Source organism: Rattus norvegicus, chromosome X (genome assembly GCF_021556685.1).
Source record: "Rattus norvegicus strain SHRSP/BbbUtx chromosome X, alternate assembly SHRSP_T2T, whole genome shotgun sequence".
Lineage (NCBI taxonomy): Eukaryota > Metazoa > Chordata > Mammalia > Rodentia > Muridae > Rattus > Rattus norvegicus.
In genome coordinates, this window is record NC_141554.1 from 31,708,043 (window position 1) to 31,723,089 (window position 15,047).

The 15,047-nt window shown below is 36.3% G+C and overlaps 1 protein-coding gene across 4 annotated transcripts in view; it reads right to left on the reverse strand.

The window, feature by feature from the left end:
* Positions 1 to 15,047, reverse strand: part of Mid1 (midline 1) — a 381,084-nt gene that overhangs the window by 222,528 nt on the left and 143,509 nt on the right. The window contains 1 exon segment of one of the 4 annotated variants that reach the window (NM_001431607.1): positions 6,540 to 6,754. The gene's annotated coding sequence lies outside the window, so the exon portion shown is untranslated. 4 annotated transcript variants of the gene reach the window in all.

The following is a 15,047-nucleotide window of genomic DNA, read 5'->3' on the forward strand; positions in this document are numbered from 1 at the left end:
AAATCTTTCTGTTATAAAACTACAAAACACATTTAATTGTCATGAACTCATATTACTGATAACCTAATGATATAGAAGTATAAAAACAAAAAAAATATATCATTATCATAATATCTCCTGGGGAGGAGGATTTTCCCCCTAGTGATTATTGTAGACTTTTTATAGATTCCCACAGACAAATGTTTCATAATTTAACATGAAAGCTCCTACAGCGATTATAGAATAGTTTGACAAAGATAAAAATATAGAAATTTATACTCATTTTTTTTCATGGCAAGGATTAGTTTTAAAAACCACCTACATGGAGAGATGTTCAAATCTATAATAAAAATAATGGGGGTTGGGGATCTAGCTCAGTGGTAGAGTGCTTGCCTAGCAAGCGCAAGGCCCTGGGTTTGGTCCCCAGCTCCGAAAAAAAGAAAAAAAGAAAGAAAGAAAAATAATGAAGAACAATCAAGTCAGAGAGCAGTACATTAAAAATCATCAAGACTCCTGCAGTACACACATAGCAGAGTGAAAGACCTTGGGGGTTCATACTTTGCTGTAGTCTTTCAGCAAGCATTGTTGCAAGCATTTGTCAGGAGAGTGACTGGAGTGCTTGGAGTTTATGTCATTTGATGATTGGAGAAAATGTTGTACATCTCATCCCCTCAACTTTCTATAACTCTGCCCACTTTCCTGTATAAAAAGAGTACATGCTAACTTCAGATTTACCCAGGAAGCTTTGGAGCCATTTACTTTTCAGTAGTCTATTTTTCAGGAGTACAATATGTATTTTGTTTCTTGGTGTTGATATCAATTCTTAGAGAGCAAGGAGCATAGAAAAATTCTAGTCTTCCCTCTAGTTCAGTCTTACTTGTTCATACTACTGTGACATTTCACTGTGAAACATACCCTCCTGATAGCCAGGACTGCACAGGAATTTTTCACAAGAAAGTAAAAACAAACAAATTTCAATTCGTCATGATAGGAATAACCACTATTTTTCTGCACCCACCTTGGAAATGTAAAAATAATTCTCATAGGAAACACGTAACATAAAACTATAATTGGTAATATAACAAGGCTGTCAGGCATAAGAATTCAAACTATGGTCCCTGGAGCAAGGATATATGCCTTCAAATCCTTCCCCTAGACAAATTTTTAACCTAGGACAAATCTATATTTTAATCTGAAAATATCATGACCACACTAGAGGTAACAATCTAAGAGGATTGGTAAGGTGATTCATTGTATTATGCTTGGAATAAAGCAATATACTGAATGAATGTGTTATCACGAATTCTACCAGTGTCTTCACAGATGGATTTTGAAACATAAGAGAGAAGCACTTCCTAGGTAGTGCTATATCACCTGCTCTTATGGCGCATTCATATAACTTCTAATAATCATCCATTTTCTCTCCCTCTCAATTATTAACCTGAATTACTCTGTACTTTAATATTTTCCTCTCAGCTATTCTGCCAAAGCATTATCTGCTATGTCTCTCAAATCTTTCTTATCAGACTCTGAGAAGCTAGGCTCTTAACCTTCTCCTATACTCTAGCTTAGCTGGCCTCCACCTACAAAGTCTCTATCAGTGAACTTTCTAATGTGGTAGCATGACACTTTCACTTCTTGCAATGTTTCCCTACCTACAGTAAAAATATATGGCATTGAAAATAATGAACCCCACAACGATATGTGCACTTAAATGTCTGAATCTTTGGTGTCAAAATGGGACACATTTTATCTATCTGGCAGTCTCGATATAGTACTTCTTATAATGGAAGAAGGGAGGCTGCAGAATGAGAAAAAGGGATTTGATGGAACCAAACTCCAAGAGATGCAGGAACAGAAAACAAGGAATGTTGGTGACATTCGGGGGCAGAGAAAAAAATTAAATTCTATTTTAGTATTTCCAGAAGGAACACTATTAGGCTAGTGTTTAACCTTCATTTTATTCCTATTTGGAGCTTTGGACCTTCAGGGATAAAATAAATTTATGTTTTTAACTTTTTAGTATAATTTTGCCAATGTGTTGATATGCAAAGCAATTGGTTAGTAGGCAAGCATCTGGAAATAAATTAATGACAATCCTATGAATAACACAGATCATCAGGACATTTAACAATCATTTTTCTCTAGTAGTCTGACATGATTTTGGTTTTTTGAAGTTACTACTTCAAAATGGGAGCAGTAGATGTACTTTTAAGGTTTTTATGATGTCATGCTTTCTTCTATTCATAGTCCTGAGGCAGAAGAAAGTGAGACTGAGTTAAGACAGAGCTTTCTGTATAGAGTAGACATATATGTATCCCAGTGTGTATGTGGACTGGTGCCATTCACAAGCTACTTAGCTGAATCTTGGTTACACACAGTAGAAAGCCAAGTGTGTGTGAGTGGGAACATCCTCGTAGAAGTAGAGGAAAGGGCAGGGCTAATGGGAGAGATGGGGAAAGAAGATGACATTTGAAATGTAAATACATACAATAGCCAAGAAAAATAAAATTATTTTTAAAAAGGAAGCCAACTCAACCTGATTCTTTTAAAAACAATATTGTTTCTTCCTTGAAACTTGAAAAACAGGTTTCTTTTTTCCCATCAGTTTTAAAGACAGGTTCTCACTCTTTCACTCAGGCTGGAGTGAAGAACTCATTCTGTAGGTCTCAAACTTGAGGCAATCTTACTGCCTCAGCCTCTGTAGTTCTCTATATGAACCACCACACTTATCTTAAAAGCAATTTTGTAAACGAAAATATCTATAGGGACTATCTTGTCCATACTTAAATAAACACATCTACTCACAGAATTTCAAGGAAGGGAGCAAGCAGGGACAGTATCTGAAATAAGCTAAGAAGTTTAGAAAGTGGTAAGAACTACAGAGAAATGAGCTCAAAAGAGATTGGTGGAAGAGGCTATGAATCCTCATCTGGTACCTTAGTAATTGCATGACACAATGTACTTCATTCTTAAGTTCACAAGGACTAAGTTCCTTCATCTTTAAAATGGGAATTGCATCCAGTTTTCAGTGTTGTTGAGAAAAGTAGGTGGACTTTTGTAAAGGACTCAAGGAAATATCTGGTATGTGGTATATCCAAAAAATTTTATGTATTTACCTACTACAATTCCCATTTTCTTATAGGTATAATTATAAATTATATATTCTTGAGAAACATCCTTACATTTTAATGAAAAAGAAACATCTAACACAAAACATGATATTGCAAAGAAAATGGAAAAGAATAATAATTTATAAGCTGTTAAAGATTACTCTTATCAAAAAATGGTTTTTGTTTCTCCAACTTGTACAACAGTCTGATTAATTCAGAAGAAACGATTGTTTAATTATTTAAATGTCCATCAATGAGAATAACACACAGAGGCTATGTGAGAAGATTATTCATTAGCTTCACTTCTAGGTGCTAAGGAGCCACTATTATAGTTTGATATATCAATAATTCAGAAGAATTAGTGTTTTCCGTTATTATTGGAAACACATTTGCAATTGAGACACATGAGTGAGCAAACAGCCCTTTGAACATCTAGAAATGGTCTTTCTGCCCCTGGCCTTGGCTACCTCTGCAGCAAGCTCCACCAAAACAATATCTTCACGTCTCACAGCAAATACAGGTTGCCTTGGTGACGACAGACACTCAATAATATATGCCGGATGAATGAGAATCTCAGAAGGTGGTAGTGAAAAATGACCAGCCAAAGTATTTTAAAATATCCACCTGGAAAGAAAATCAATTCTAATAAGCTCCATGCTCTCAGGCTCAAATATGATGAAAGTAAATAGTCTTTCAAAGTGGAGTGAGCATGGAGCAGAGAATAGCGAATGGCATTGATCAAAACCTGCAAACCTCCGAGGCATCCTCGCAGTCCACAGATAAATTGATTTACTGTTATCTCACACGGCGGCCCCTCCCCCAATTACCGGTTAGCATTCTCTAAACAATTTGTAAAGGTGGAAGATAAAACTATTTGCTTGAGCTAACATTTTCAGTTGTTAGAAGAGGGAAAGCCTGAAACTGAAAGGAAATTGAATCACTTTTGGCAAATAATTAGCCCATTTGAGAGAGACCATATTTTTACGTTTTCTCATTATTTATGGGTGCAGAGAAATTTATTTAGATATAGATTTTACAAAGCCCTGAATGTTATTAAAAAGGACATGTATTTTTAATTTTGAAAATAATAAGGTCATCTTAATACTGCAATTTCATTAGGAAAAAAAAACCCATGGACCTAGTTTCTAACTGAAATCGAAGTTGCGGACCTACATAATTAGTAGAGGGATCGTTTTACTTGATCAGTTTTTCTCAGCAGAATCAACTAGAATGATAATTAACTGCATTAACACACACACACACACACACACACACACACACACACACACACACACACACACCAAGTTTAAAAAGGAACCTTAAACACTAGAACATTTCATAGAACAAGGGTTTTAATTTAATTTTAATAAACAGGGAGAAATGCAGAAAGCCCTGTATATTAGGCAACAGCTAAATTTTTTTAAAGAATCAACAACCAAAATTTTTATGCTGTCCTTAAGGTGGGGGAGGGGTAGACAGGGATTTCTGGAATTTGGTTGTAGCCACTAGGAGAGGCTTCTAGACTGATTGGCCATTGCTTTCTGCTCTATGCACACCCTCAAGCTTTGAATATTGCTCAGTATATTTCTTGTGGAGTACTTTGGGTTAAACTAACTGTATTTTTGAACTCTTTACGTTCAAGTATCTCAGGAGGAATTAAAAGGATTTATGTGTATTCATAATTAAAACAGTATTTACAAGTAGTATAAATGCTGTACATTTGCATCTTCATACGAATAACAAAATCAACTTCAAAAAATAACAGTGGAATCAGGGAATAACATCAGTTGTCAAATTATGAGCAGCAGAATCTTGGAAAGCATTGAAGGGGTGTGCTACCTACTCCTGATTGCATGACAGGTTGCTCATTTCTTCTTTCCAGTGAGCACAGATCTATGTGTAATAAATATAAAATATGATGTTCTGCACAGAAAGGGCAAATTTCATTTCCCCTACATTTACTGGGAATGTTCTACCGCTCTCATTCTGTCTGGAACTTACTCTTGGCAGTACTTGGGTTATTAGCCACTATTCTGGCCCAAATAACTCTAGTTACAAATGCAACAAAGCACAAAAGGGTAAAATACACTTTCCCAGGAACATAAATAAATGAGAAATTTCCTGAAAGGTTTGATCCCTCCACCGATTTCCATAGCATTGTACTCCCAAACTTCAAATTTAGATAAAAAGGTTTTAAGATGTGATTATCATACCGATAAGTGAATTCCAGTACAGGCCTTAGCAGTTTCATGTGCACCCATTTTGATTCAGTCCATTACTCAAAAGTGATGCTAATCAAGTTTGGGAGAAGTAAAATTGTCCTCTGGCCACAAGCCCTTTGTGCAGTGAACAGCGACTTTCTCATACACTAGGCAGAGACAATGCAGGATGTCCCCAGAATCACTAACCAACTTCCTTCCTTAGGACCCCAACCCCCAACCCCCATCCTTCACTGCACTTCAAAAGGCAACCGTATGCAATAGCTTCCTAGTGCAGTAGGAAAAAAATGTCTTACCAGTGTCTCCAACGCGGATGGAAGAAAATCCCTAGTTGCTGGAGGCCAAGCAACTCGGCCACTTGACTGGGGAGACTAGAAGAGCTGTAACCATCCTTCCCTGTTTGCTTTCATCCCAGCGACCTCTCCCAGGATTTTTCTCACAAAGCCCTCTTCTAATTCTCTAATCCTCTCACAAGAAGAAGCAGCACACACACCAAATGACTTCTGCAGTAGCGGCTCTCAGGGAAAGCGGAGGGTTCTTGCTCCTGATTTCTGCCAGGCCAGTTCTCTGAGTTCTCGAACCCAGCCCTTTGCACCCCTTTGTGAGCTTAGTGCACAGCAAGAGCAAGTGCCGGATATGACAGGCTAAGACAGGCGACAGGCATGCAGGTGAGCCTTGGCTCCCTTCTGTGGCTGCCAGAAGCTCTGCTGTCTCCCAGGGAACGCCTCAGCTTTAAACTTCCTCTGAATTTTATAGCTCCATGTTTCCTTCCTGAGCAGAAAGAGTTCCAAGGAGTTATGGAGCAACCAGCCTAGGATCTGCCTACATCGGGCTGGACCAAAATGAGCCCTTGGCAATGTATAATAACTACTTGTTTTCAATTCATCCCCAAACTGGAAATAAACTGAAAATAGCAAGGGAAAGAGGCTATCAAGCACAGAAGTATAAATTTATCTGCATCATCAAACATACCCAGGAATACTAATTTTTACAAAAAGTGTTTTTTTTATAAAAGGCCTTTAAAATATTAAAGAAAACTTAAACTGCTAAGCTGTAAGGCATGACCTTTTTTCAAAAACAGAGACAAAATGTTTACCTTATATTCCCAGGACAGGGGCCACACTTACATTACTAAATTATATTTGTACTATAAATTCAAATCTCCATGTAACTGAAATGAAATATGCTACAGACATTTTTTTTATCTTCTTAAAGAGAAAATTCTTACCTTTTCACTACATCATTTAAAACTCCAAAGCGAATAATTCAGAGAGGAGACAAGCAGATGGCACAGTTCTACATTTCAGAGCAAAGGCTGTTTGGAGTCATTATGTGTAAGGAGCGCGCTGTGCTTGTGCCTGTGTTGGGCAGCATGCCACTGGGCCTTTGAAATGAAATGAATCGCCTTCACACCGGCGGCCCCACTACAGACCGACACTTCAGTATGCCTAAACTGAGGCATGCCGCCTCTTTCCACAGTGACCCTACACAGAATCAGAGGTGACGGTTTGATGGATGAGTTTCCCAAGAGAAAAAGCAATATGTGACATCACAGTTCTGACTATACCCCCACCCCAAGACCCAGTCCTGACATGTCTCCTTGTAATAGAAAATAAAAACAAAAAACCTCTGCTTAATAACAATGCCAACTGAACAGCAAAACTAAGCACGGAGTACAAAGCACTTATGTAATTTAGCTGCCTTAAACTTCAATTTTCTGACTCTCCTCTGCTGGTCAAATGGAAAGAGGTTGAGATATGAATTGAGCAGAGCATTCAGACAAAACAAAACAACATCATGGAATACAATGTTCTAAAAGTTTGTAGTCTGATAACAGAATAATAACCTTCAAAAGGGACATTGGTTTGTTTTTTTAACCATTTAGATTTTGTATTATTACAGAACACTGGCTCACTGACACTACTGCTATGCAGTTTAGCAGATGTTACTATTAAATTAGATGCAAACAGCTGCAAAGATGAAGTATTTGAATAAAGGTTCGGACTTACTGGAACTCATTGAATATCACACTTATTCTTTAGATTAGAAATGTTTCCCTAGTCTGTCATGGTGGAATAAGCTTGCCATTCCAGTATTCAGGAGGTGGACATAGGAGTATCAGGAGTTCAACTGGGCTACATATAAGGTTCAGCCAGAGCTATATAAGACTTCATCTAGAAATAAAGAAATAAGAAAAAATAATAAAATAAATAAAAAAGGAATAAATGTACATGTGTGGGGACACTGATGCCATGACATGTATGTGAATGTCAGATCACAGTTTTCAGGAATTCATTGTCCCCTTCTACTAGGTGTGTCCCAGGGGTCAAACTCAGGTTGTCATGATTGGCAGCAAGTACCTTTTCATGAAAGTTACCAGCTTGACATTTTATTACTTTCATCTAATATTCATCTCAGATATTCAGCACATGGAGGATATGAAAAAAATCTAGCTATTTTTGTCTACTGCAAATATTGGTATCTGCATTTCTAATTTTATATCTATATTTTATTTATTTATAGTCAATAAATCTATTGGCAAAATATAATTTTTTCATGGTAAAAAATGGGATAGTCAAATAAAAAAATCAAATTACTGAAGACAGATGACCAATCTCCATCATGTTAATTAGTACTTAAACTTTGCAAGGTCTATCACTCCAAAGAAAAATAAAATGGACAAAGATCATAAAACAGAAGACAAATAATTTTTCAAAGACACATTTTAATTTAAAAATTCAATCGAAATTGCATGTTTTCTTACCTAATAGTAGACTAAAAGTAAAAGTTTTAATTCATTCATCATTAGTGAGGTTCTATAGAAACAGGGTCTCTTACAGATAGGCTAAGGTAGAATGTGATTGCAGTCTGCAACAAATTTGCATATGTATGGACCCTTCTGCTATTGATCTTACTTCTAGAATGTTATTCCACATAAACACTAGGGCATTCATAAAATGTCACATGTTCAAGTAATATAAGGGAAAAACATTTGCCAGCAGCAAATTCATGAATCTGTGACATAGCTATATAATAAAGTACTATGATATTGCAAAACAATGAATGCCAGATATCCATGTACTAATTATATATATATAGATGACTGGAAAATGAAAATCAAGTGCCCATCAAAGGTATGGGTCTTGGGGGTACAAGGAAGGTACACAGGTTAGCGGGGGAAGAGAAGTGAGGAGAGTGAGAGGGTAAGAGCAAGAAGGGGCAGAGAGAGAGAGAGAGTGAGAGAGAAAGAACACTAAAGGATATATAATATAATAATTTCTAATAAAGAGAAAGAGTGAATGAAATGGAAAGTGCAGAAATACACAATCTATTTCCTGTGTTTTAATTATCTTTACATATTTGGGCTCAGGGCTTAGCACACTAGAGATCTCTGCATTTTTGAAGCAGACATTTACTAGGATGCAGATATATCCATTCATGTGTAGACAGCCATGACTGCATATGACTACAATGGCATGGTGGGCATGGAGCGATAGCTCAGCCATTAAAGGCTAGGCTAACAACCAAATTCCAGTGGCAAAGGTATGTAGTTGTGGTGGTTGACCAGATGGTTCACAAACCTGAGTCCGTTTACCATTTGGCCCTTGCAAAAAAAGATTTATTTACTCTTCCTCTGGCTGGCACAATTTTAGCATAATGCAATTGACAAACTCAGGGAAAAGGGCGGGCTTCTTTGGTTTCTACTTTCAAAAGGCTCGACTTGAGATAATAATACTGCATTTGTTTTCAAGCTCTGGCTGTTTCTGCCTTGTGTCTTCATTTTCTCAGACACACTTCACCAATAAAGTAGTTTTAAAAAGCAAAGCTGATCCCTTTGTTTTGTATTGAAGATTAGATTAAACAGTGACCACAAATGGGGAAGAACTTTGTAAGTTGCGATGTCCACCTTCAGATATTAGTATTGTTAATGTAATGAAATGAGAAGATGGTAACAGACATAGGACTTGACATTAGAATAACCACAACACTTTAAATTTTGCTACAAGTAACAAAAACATTGCCTTTTAACTTTAACTTACCATTATTAGGTAATAAATACATCAGTTAACTCAGCTCTTAGCTGTTCTCTGTAACCACTTGAAATTTTTGCATCTGATTATTTGACAGTATGGATTAAGTCAATCCCTACATAGAGCAATGTTTTTAGATTCCAGGAAAATTATCTAGCCTGTCATGACCCAAACCTGTAAACCTAGCACTAGGGAAGTGGAGGCAGAAGGATCAGGAGTTCAAGGACAGCTTCAACTACATGTCTTCAGGTCACCTTGAACTACGTGAGTTCAGGCCAGCTTGAGCTACATGAGATTGTGTTTCAAACCAACATATTCATGTGTATGTGTGTGCACACACATGTGTATGCACACACACATGTGCACACACACAGTTATAAGTAGAAATTCAGACTAAACAATGGTTGACAACTTTGAAAATGTAATGATTGTTAACTGTCAATTATTATAGTAGTAAATTATAATTATCTCATATCTAATTTATGATGTAGTTGATTAAATCTCTTGTTCACTCAGGAAATCTTAAAGAAAGATTTGTCTACTTTTTATTTCTCCCAGGGCTATAAAACTTAAAGAATTCATGTAATTTATAGTTATCTTTTATTTTAAAAAGATTAATAAACTGATGCTTATAAGAAAAAAAGTAATTGTCTAACCCATAAAATGCACATGGGGAATTTCCTAGACGTGAAGAGACTTTTAAGTTCTAGCAGTTTAAATTCATCGATAAGGGTTATTGTACCATGAAGAGTGGTATATTAAGTAGCCAAGTGAATTCGAGGCCTGTCCAAGGATTGTGTGGGACAGAATCAGAACTCAATTACAACAGTTTCAAAATTCATATTTGCATGATCAGTTTTGTCATTTGAAATAGTAGAATGTATTTTCTTTATGATAGTTAAATTCTCTTTTTCATAGTGTTTGTTAAATATGCAGTGACCTATCATTTTTGTTATTGCATTTATAAGGATTTATTTTGCAAAAGCATTTTAGATATATTACAAATTTTTGTTGTTCTCTCCTTTCCTTTTTTGAGGCAGAGTCTCACCTTGTAGCCTACATAAACTTCAAAATTGCAATCCACCATACCTCCATTTTCCTAAAGCACCATGATTACAAGAATGTGTGACTCTTCTTTGCATTATATGTGTGTTTGTGGTATGTATGCATGTACACATGCAAGTTTATATGTATGGATGCATATGTATGTGCAACTACACATGTGCATCTGTATATAAATTTTAGAGGGTAAAGTCAGGATGTCTTTCTCAGTTAATCTCCACCATAATTGTTTTGAGGCAAAATCTTTTGTTGAACTCAAAGCTTGCTGATTGGACTCTTCTAGATAATCTGATTGTCAAAGCAGGCATTGCCATAGTTTTTAGGAACTAGATCTGGTTATTCCTCCCAGCTCCATGCTTCCAACAATAGACTGAAATATATATTTATAAATACCTTGGACATAGAGCTAGGCTCTTCTCTGAGTAGATAAGGTAAAATATCCCATTTATTTTAACCTACATTCTGCCATCTGGTTATCTGTGCTTAGGTACTATGCATCTGTCTCATCACATCTTTCTGGGCAAATCTTCCTGGGCCTGACTCTACCCCATAATTCCTTCTGCATCCTGGATGTTCCGCCTCCTATTTCCTGCCTAAGTCATAGGCCATCAGATTTATTATTGACAGGTGCAATATCCATGCAGAAATAAGATATTCTCTCAAAAATACTTAGCATTTTATGGGAGTGTTTATGATCCAAACTCTAGATTTGATAGGCAGAAAGGATTTTATCAACTGAGCCACCACTTTACCCTGTATTTCTAAGTCATACATGTCTGTAGACTGTTTAACTACATCAACTGAACTGCTAAAACTCACGAATAGTCCCTGAGTTGTGCATAGTCTTCAGATTGCATCTCTACTTCTAAGAAATTAATAGTGAGAAAACAGTGTTGTATATATTGTTGTGCCTAGAGATGTATAATCTCGTGATATAACCAAAGTGACAAGAACATAGATAAATGCTTTATAATAACATAAATATATAATATATAATATTAAGTAATTGTCTATGAAAGTGTGATATGGTCACTCAAAGACACATTGCTGATACTGTTGTCCATGATTATATAACAAACTATGAGCACACCTAATGACTTAACAAGCTGTCGGTATCCCCAATGAAGCCACATGTATTTTGCTCACAAATCTGTGATTTTTGGAAAGCTTCAGTGGGTACAGCTGCTCCTTTTCTAGGTTTTGTTGACTGCTGTAGTTGAAAGTCTAGACACTGGAGTTATTGAAGAGTTGCTCTTCACATACTGACAGTTGATAATGGCTTTTACCTGAGACTTCAGCTGGAACTGTCAGGCTTTCTCATAGCATGCTGGCTATGTCCTTGGAATGAGAGTCCCAAGGGATAGCTAGGAAAGCACCATACCATCTTTTATAATCTCGTTTAGAAGTCATCTGGAGTTCCAGCTATCAAATTGGGGCACTCACAAAATTTCACCAAGGTCCAAGGAAATGTGACATCGATTACATTCTATCTCTTGGTGTGTGTGGCAAGGTTTGAAAAGTATGCAGGGTGAATGTGAAGTTTTGATGACATTTTTCGAAAATACATCTGTAATAATTATACCACCCTTTATATAATAATATATCAAGTTGAGCATAGTCACACATACCTGTAATCATAGCCTTCTGTTTAAGGCCAGTCTGGGCTATACAATAATAAGCCCTTTTATCTCAGAAACACCAAAACAGGGTTGAGGAGATGGATCGGTAACTCAACTATCCACTAATTGAGCATGAGGACCCAAGTTCAGATCCCCAGCACAAAGGTAAAACCCAGGTATGACGGGACATACCCATAATCCTAATGCTGTGGTGGGAGAATTCCTAGATTTCAATAGTTAACCAAACTAGACAATCAGTGAGCTCTAGGTTCAGTGCTATACAGTATCTCAAAGGTTCAGTGCTATACAGTATAAGGTAGATACATATTCAGAGACACCTGGTATTGATCTCTTGCCTCCAGAAAGCATGTGCATGCACACACATGAACCTACATGCAGATGTGCGTATATCCATACTAATATGTATATGCCCCAGTTGTGGCACACACACACACACACACACACACACACACACACACACACACACACACAATTAGGGCAGAGGTTACAACCGTTAGAACAATATAATATTACAGATCACAATTGGCTTAGATGATGCACATTCAAATAATAGTAAATTCTTAGTGGGCACATAAGAAAATATGCTGTCACTTTCTGAAACATTTGATTTAAACATACTTAGCAAGCACCTGTTGAATACATAATACATATTTTTTGGTTAAACTTATTTAAAAATGAGAAGCTACATTAAAATGATAATATTGTTCTTAGTTCTATAAAATGTTGTTGTAGTTTTTTTGTATTTTCAAGACAGGGTCTGCCTGTGTAGCCCCGGCTCTCCCGGAGCTTGGTGTTCTCTTATAATCCCAGCACTCAGGAGACTGAGACTGGACATATAGGATCTTCAGACCAATTTGGGTGACACGACATGAATCTGTCTCAAGAACACCACCACTTTTCTTTCTAGTGTTCTTTTATATTGAAAGTGCTCTTTTGTTTTCACAAATGGACACACACATTCTGTTGTTCACATTCCTTAAATGTTTTATATTTCACACTTGTCAACCTCTACAGCTAGGTCAGCAACAAATTCTTCCAACAAGTAGAGAAAAGAAAATGTGCTTTACTATAGAGTGTGCTAATTAGGTTTTTAATCAGCTAAAAAAGGAATCAGGTCAACGTTTTTGAAATTCAACTCAGGTTATTGTCCTTTGAGGTTGATCTTAAAATGTGTTTCAATATTATGCACATGTTCTTTGTAAGAATTATGAACTGGCTTTTTTTTAAAGTTCAATTTTAAGCCAAGCATTGCTGCATACCTTTAATACTAGCACCCAGGAGAATGAGGCAGGTAAGTGTCTGAGTTCGAGACCAACCTTTAAGAAGCAAACTCCAGGACAGCCAGGGATATTCAGGCAGACCTTGTCTTGAAAATACAAAAATCTAGGACAAAAATCAGTTCCTACATTTTATAGAACCCCAATTTAAATTTCAATTGCTATGTTTTCTTCCTTCTATTCATTTCTTTTCATTGATTTTTAAGTCAGAGTCTTACTAATTGCCCAAACTGGCCTTGAACTGAGCGGGCCACCTTGCTCAGCTTATGTACGTGTTGAAGCTCTTTATGTATCCCAATAGACACACCCTTTTCCTGCCCCTGTATCTGGATTACTGGAGTTGTGGGTGTGTGCTACTTTGCTCAGCTCATGTGCATCTTTAAAATTATTCTTTTCCCAGGCCTACTTCAAAGAAGGAAGGCCTAATAGTGCTACCTAAGATAGAGAAATTTGGGAGATAGTATTATTTTCTGTACAAAAACGGAAAGTCTTCTGAGATAATGGCAGTTTTCTTATATTCTTTCTCCCAGCTTGTAAATGAAAAAAGAATTACAACCTAAGGAAGACAGAACAAGAAGCTACATGGCTATCTTTCTCAAACAACTGTAAAATCTGGAGACTGGCTACTGTTTGGTTTCTGGGTGTTTGAGAATTAACCCTCTCCCCATCTGTTTAATGTACTATTGCAGTTGTGTTTCTGTTACATACAGACAAGTGCAATCCTGTCTGGTACAATATATCAAAACATCTTGTAATATAAATGACATATACATTTGTACTACTTGTTTAAAATTGAATCTAAGTGGGAATGCTGAGTCAAAATATTTCTAAAGTTATTATAATGTCTTTGTGGGAGGTTTTCCAAATTTAGATTTCAATCAACAGGACATGAAATCCCTACTACACTATGCTTCTATCAACTATTTTTGAATAGCTCTTAATAGGCGAAAGAACAAAATCATATTGTTTTCTTTAACTAAAAATTTTTGGTACCTTAGCAGGTTGTAAAATATTTTTCCTTTTTGTCTATTCTTATCTATTCGGATTACTTTCTTATTTTTATAATAAAACTGGGGTACTTTCATATTAGTTTGAACTCTTTGTGTACTATATAGCTTTCTTTCTTGTTTGTTTGCTGGCTTGAGACAGGGTTTCTCTGTCTAGCCCTGGCTATCCTGGAACTTGTTCTGTAGACTAGGCTGTCCTCAAATTCAGTGGTTCATTTCCTTTTGCCATCTGAGGACTGGGATGCCCAGCTCCTTTTTTACCATTTCTTGCAAGTAGCTTCATTCTCTTTGAAATTTACCTTTTTTACTTTATTTTTGACATTTTTGAACTTCCAGAAGGCAGAACATTTGGTTCTCAAATATTTATCATTTTGTTATTTCCTACTATAGCTGCATCTCAACCATCCCTCCATATTTAGTGACCAAATATCTCTAAACAAATTTTTGGTTTTTTTTACATTTCATTCTTTCTCTTTGATTACTTACTTCATTTTTAATTGGTTATTGAATTAAATGAGGGTCCATATTTTCCCACAGATTCAATTTCCTTCGTAGCCATTTGTCAAATAATTCAATACTGTATTATATTAAATTCATATATTATAGGAGAAAATGCCACATATTAAAATAATCTCTTCTCCTTTCCAGATTGGCACATATGAACTGAGACAAGCAGTTGGCAAATTCTGTCCAATGGTCTCCATCTGGTTCACTACGTG